The sequence below is a fragment of the Mus musculus genome, chromosome 10 (genome assembly GCF_000001635.26).
Source record: "Mus musculus strain C57BL/6J chromosome 10, GRCm38.p6 C57BL/6J".
NCBI lineage: Eukaryota > Metazoa > Chordata > Mammalia > Rodentia > Muridae > Mus > Mus musculus.
Genome location: NC_000076.6, coordinates 81,882,036 through 81,888,559, shown reverse-complemented (window position 1 = coordinate 81,888,559; position 6,524 = coordinate 81,882,036). Strand labels below are relative to the sequence as shown.

General features: G+C 41.6%; 1 pseudogene; it reads right to left on the bottom strand.

The window, feature by feature from the left end:
- On the bottom strand, positions 380-1,573 carry Gm8153 (predicted gene 8153; annotated as a pseudogene).

The following is a 6,524-nucleotide window of genomic DNA, read 5'->3' as shown; positions in this document are numbered from 1 at the left end:
CCCCTAACCACAAGGCAACACCACTTTAGGTGAGGTCTCTAGAACTATGCCATCCTGAGTGTGAGGCAGAGTCTCACTCGACCCTAGGCTACCCCTATCCCTTATAGGTAGGTAATGGTGTGCTTGCCAGAAGCTGGGGTGTGGGGGGCTTCCTCTTCTTGGGGGCCCCTTGCTCTTCATGGTTGGACACTGAGTTCTTCCACAAAGAGAAATAGGACATGGGGCCAGGCCAGGATACACATGAGATACAATGTGAGCCATGCCCCCCCCAGCTCCTAATCTTTTTAGGCTATTTACATAAAACCTGCTGAGTTCCCTTTATCCTGTGCTTTTTTCTTTTTTCTCCTCTTTTTTCTTTTTCCTTTTCTTTTTTTCTTTCTTTTTTTTTTTGTGGGTGCAGCAAACTTTATTGATGGTATTCAAGAGAGTAGGGAGTGCTCCCTAGGCCCCACCTGTTATTATGGGGGTCTAGGGTGGAAACTGTGAGGGAGATGCTCAGTGTACGGGACCGAGTTGGGATAGGGACTCCTCAGCAATGGAGGGCCTCTCTCTTGCTCTCAGTGTCCTTGCTAGGTGAGTGGTCCAGGGTTTCTTACTCCTTGGAGGACATGTAGGCCATGAGGTCCACCACCCCGTTGCTGTAGCCATCCCAGGAAATGAGCTTGACAAAGTTGTCATTGAGAGCAATACCAGCCCCGGCATCAAAGGTGGAAGAGTGGGAGTTGCTATTGAAGTTGCAGGAGACAATCTGGTCCTCAGTGTAGCCCAGGATGCCCTTTCAGTGGGCCTTCACCACCTTCTTGATGGCTTCATACTGGGCAGGTTTCTCCAGGCGGCATGTCAGATCCACGACACATTGAAGGTAGGAATATGGAAGGCCATGCCAGTGAGCTTCCCCTTCAGCTCTGGGATGACCTTGCCCACAGCCTTGGCAGTAACCAGTGGATGCAGGGATGATGTTCTGGGCAGTCCATGGCCATCACGCCACAGCTTTCCAGAGGGGCCATTCACAGTCTTCTGAGTGGCAGTGATGGCATGAACCGTGGTCATGAGCCCTTCCACAATGCCAAGGGGGCTAAGCAATTGGTGGCACAGGATGTATTGCTGACAATCTTGAGTGACTTGTCATATTTCTTGTGGTTCACACCCATCACAAACATGGGGGCATCGGCAGAAGGGGCAGAGATGATGACCCTTTTGGCTCCACCCTTCAAGTGGGCCCTGGCCTTCTCCATGGCAGTGATGATGCCAGTAGACTCCACGACACACTCAGCATCGGCATCACCCCATTTGATGTTAGCAGGGTCTCGCTCCTAGAAGATGGTGATGGGCTTCCTGTTGATGACAAGCTTCCTATTCTCAGCCTTGACTGTGCCATTGAATTTGCCATGGGTGGAGTCAGACTGGAACATGTAGACCATGTAGTTGAGGTCAATGAAGGGGTCGTTGATGGTAACAATCTCCACTTTGCCATGTGGAGAGAAGACAGCGGCCCTGGTAACCAGGCGCCCAATACAGCCAAATCCGTTCACACCAACCTTCACCATTTTGTCTACAGGACAAGGATAGCACTGTACAAGAAGATGCCACTGTCTCTGGAACAAGGAGGAAGAGAGAGCCTTGGTTTTTCGAGATAGGATTACCCTATGTAGCCCTGGCTATCCTGGAACTCACTCTGTAGACCAGGCTTGCCTCGAACTCTGAAATCCTCCTGCCTCTGCCTCCCGAGTGCTGGGATTAAAGTGGTACAGCACCACTGCCCGGCTGTTCTGTGTTTTTCTTAAATGTGTGGTTTGTTGCATTGAGTCCAAGTGGGGAAAGATTTCCAGTCTTTCTCTTCCAACTGGATTTTCTTGTTACTTTGTCCTGAGACAGGGTCTGGTGTAACCCAGGGTGGCACAGACTTAGCAAATTCCTGAGCCTCCCCCGATGCCTCCTGAGTGCTGGATGACAGGAGCAGCCCACCATACCTGGCTTTTGTTGTACCAAAAATGGAAACAAGCAGCCTACAAACTGAGCTTAAAGGACAGCGTCTGAATTCTTTCATGTATTAGATAGACTTGATGCCTCTCTGCATGCCCTCCCTGTTCCTCACACAATGTTATTATACCACACTTGGCCAAGTAGTGGCTCATAACAAATTTGCCACTGACATTTTGGGGTCTGCTTTGGAAATACACAAATTATAACACCTAAAAGTGGTCCTCCCTCAGGCTATTAGTCCTGTTGCTTTTAAGGAAATGGAAACAGCACTTTGGCTCACTCATGTAATCACAACACTTAGAATGCTGAGGCGGGAGGATTCTATGAGTTCCAGCACAGTCAGAGGTATATTGTGAATTTAGGTCAGTTTAGGCTACAGTGTGATACCCTGTGTAGAAATGAATAAATAGATAAAAGTGAAAGAGTCCAGCCTTTCAAAAGTGTGAACTCTGGCTGTGAAGATAAGGAATGTCTATAATGTGATTAATATTCCATTCCTTAAAGAGCATCTTAAACTTTTTACTGCTGTAGACTGGTTCATTGTCAGTTTTGATTGAAGTAGGCAGCCCCTAACAGCCAAGGTTTGTATAAGAGAATATACGGCAGAACCATTCTCTGAGGACTGAGAAACAGGGAAAATGTATTAGTGAAAATGTACAGGGATAGCATCCGTGGCACAGGAGCCAAGTAAATGACATCCAGCTGCCATAATTCATCAGTATTCTTACCTCTGGGATTAACACCAACTATATGACTGTGACAGTGTAAGGAAGCACAAGTAGAATATTCCTGCACAATTGTCATGTTTCTGTAAATGGGATGTAACACATGAAGTCTATTAACATTAGTAGGTCGGTGCTGATGTTCCTGTTCGAGAGAAGCAAATAATAAGACAGGTTAATGTATCAGCTTGATTATTCCTTTCTACAATAAAACCAGGGAGGTTACACTCTGCATGAATATGAGTAAGAAACAAAGGATGTGGGCAGGTTTTAAACAGATGTTACAGTTCGACTGTAATGGAAACATAAAAGGAAGATAAAATTAAAGCAGTATCTACTGCTGCAAATAATCCTACAACATGAACAGAATCTGAAATGATTTATAAGGGTTTATTAATTAGCAATAATAGAGGAATCAAATCAGCTAGATCCAATTGTTGGGCTGAGGAAAATGAAGTATTAATAGATTGATGGATAAAAAGTATCTGGAAGCTGAATCCCTCCTATACCATTTGATTAGCCATCCATGACTTTAGTATCTGCCTGTGGAATGGGAGAAGTTTGGACAGCTTTTGTAATAACAAATTCAGTTCATATGAGGGAATCCCACATCTTGCCAGCTGGATAATGAATTCCTATCCTTCTGTGGTAATCTACAAACAAAATTTGAAAATTCATAGTCTGTGTAACACTCTTAAAACCTCATTGTTAGTTAGGGGTAACACACCGACCGCAGCAGGCACCACACCCACACAATCGCTGGCACCAAGTCATCCACTCTGATAATTAAGCATGAAGACTAAGAAAAGCAGTTAATATTTTCTGACCATTATGGTATAAATAAATCTATTCTTGTGTTATAACCTGTAGGAGACATTTTAATGGGTAAAATAAGTAAGTTTAAAGGGAATTAAGGATCCAGATAATACAGAAATGCCTCCTTTGGTCTGAATTCAATAGCTGTAGCTTTTTCCTTGCTTCTTGAGATAATTCTATCCAGGGTTTTAAATAGGTTGCTTAGTGGGTAATTAGGAGTTAAACATTTTGATTTTGCCGAAATTTACTTGAAATATGATGTACATGAGGCAAGGAAAGAATTTATAAACAAATTCCTCTTCCCTGTGTGCCCTAGCTTCCCTCCATTGTAAAGTTAGCTGGGACACAGGCTCTCTTGGTCTTCATCAAGAAATGGTGGGAACTTAAGATTAGATCGATGATCATGACTTTTCCCCATCTTCAGGGGGATTTTCAGGCAATGGAGTATGAATAGCTAAAAGAAGCTACAATAAAAGAGCTGAGGGGACTGACTGTCACCTGGACAGGAATTGGTGGTACTGTTTTTACTTTCAATTTTACTTGAACAGGGAAAATATTCCTTTTATTTTACTTTTCTATTTTTTGGCTCTTTAACCAGTTTTCAGGTTTGATTACCCAGCTTTGAGTCAGTCTAGAACTCAATATTAATATCCTCCTTATTGTTCTTAAGTATTTGGAAACAGTCCAAATTAATGGCCAAGTGACCCAGAATTGAATGTGGATCTTTTAGCCTAGTTCATCTTCCTTTTCAATATTCTTTTAGACAATGTTCCATACTTCCTCACCTAGAGTCCTTCGTTATGGACTTTGCATGATAAGCCCAGTAGGAGTTGAAGACAAAAGAACCAAAAACAATCAAGTTTGTGATCTGCATACATCCTGTAGTCTCCATTCTACCAGAGTTAACGCTCTCTGCTTTGGCTATGAACCTTCTTGGCCTATGTACTAGTTAGTTTTGTGTCAACTTGACACAGCTGGAGTTATCACAGAGAAAGGAGCTTCAGTTGAGAAAATGCCTCCATGAGATCCAACTGTGAGGCATTTTTCTCAATTAGTGATCAAGGGGGAAAGGCCCCTTGTGGGTGGGACTATCTCTAGGTTGGTAGTCTTGGGTTCTATTAGAGAGGAGGCTGAGCAAGCCGGGGAAGCAAGCCAGTAAGAAATATCCCTCCATGGCCTCTGCATCAGCTCCTGCTCCCTGACCTGCTTGAGTTCCAGTCCTGACTTCCTTTGGTGATGAACAGCAGTATGGAAGTGTAAGTCCAATAAACCCTTTCCTCCCCAACTTGCTTCTTGGTCATGATGTTTGTGCAGGAATAGAAACCCTGACTAAGACAGCCTGTTTTAAGTCCAATTTATTCTATTAATTATACAGTTAATTAATTGTATGTTTAATATGCAAATATACCAATACATCAAAATAATTGTATAATTACTATAATTAAATCAACTATATTGTACATTTAAAACAAATTTAAGTAATTTAAAACAAATTTCTTAAATTACTTAACAATTTGAAACAAATTGGATTAACTCTTGAGTAGTTAATCTAATGGTAGGCTATAGCCTAATAATATTTACCATTAATTTTTGAAAATCAATAAGAGTTTGCAACTGATCTTTCTGATTTGTAACTTTTGTGGTTGAATTTTCTGTTATTTCATAACAGAAATAGTCAATAGAATCTCCTCTCTGTAATTTTTCAGAAACAATCCATAAACCCATGCATGGCAGAATTCTTTACGCTTCCTTAAATATTTCATCTAAAGTATCTGCATCAGAATTAGCCCCCCAAAAAATCCATGTAATGATAAATGATGAATTAAGAAAATTGCTTACAAATTATTTCTAACAGTTGTAGCACAAAATATTGACATGAAGTTGGAATATTCCTCATGGAAGAACTTTCCACTGACACCTTTTTACTGGACCACTATTATTGTAAGTAGGCCCTATTAAAGCAAACCTTTCCCTATCTTGCTCTTGCACTCTTTTAAATTAATTAGTATCATAGGCCATGGCTTAGGTAATAAAGAAGGTAAAGGAATTCTAGGCTGTAACGAATCCATTGGTTGAATTAGTCTATTCACTGCTCTTAAATATGTTAACATCCTCCATTTTCCTGATTTCTCTTTTATAACAAACACAGAGGACTCCATGGGCTGGTAGACTCTGTTGAGCCTGCAGCTGCTCTTTAGTATATGTACTGCCAAAGCAAGCACATCTCCAGCTGCTCTTGTACCAGCTACTCTACTGCCTGTAACGTACTCTTTAGTTAAGGGTCACTGATCTACTCACACAGCCTTGTCAGCCAACCACTTTAAGGGTAGGGCCATTGATATAATTTCAGCAGTGGCTTTGTTTACAAATTTGGAAACTCCATCCCTGTGATGATGTGTTTGGACAACTGACACGGCCCGGGGTTGGTTTTCATGACTGAGATATATATATATATGTGTGTGTGTGTGTGTGTGTGTGTGTGTGTGTGTGTCAATGCCTTCCCCAAGAACATCTACCATTTCACCCCTAAATTCATCAGGGGTGCTCTCTGAAAATGCAGGAATATTATACTAAGTACCCAAATGTTGTAAAAGATCCATTCACCATAAATGTATGGGTATATCAGCCACATAAGGTCGTAACTTTCCTATTTAACCTTCTGGTCCCACACATTAAGCCATCTCACACTTCATTTTTAATAACTTCCCAATTCCCAGAAACTGTATATAAACTTTTTTAAAGTGGGTCACTATGAATTCCAAGACCATTGTGAAATAATAGTTATATCTGCTCCTCTCTACCCACCAAACCTTCTATTTCAATACCATTTACCTGCTATTTTAATTTTGACCTCTCATCATAAACAACTGTTTGCCAGAATACATGTTTTCCAGTACTTTCAACCCCTTCTGTTCTTTCTACTAGTGCAGGTCTGGCTTTGATATAGGGAAACAGTAGCAGCCAAGCAATCCTATCACCTGCATTAAAATGTATCTCATTTTT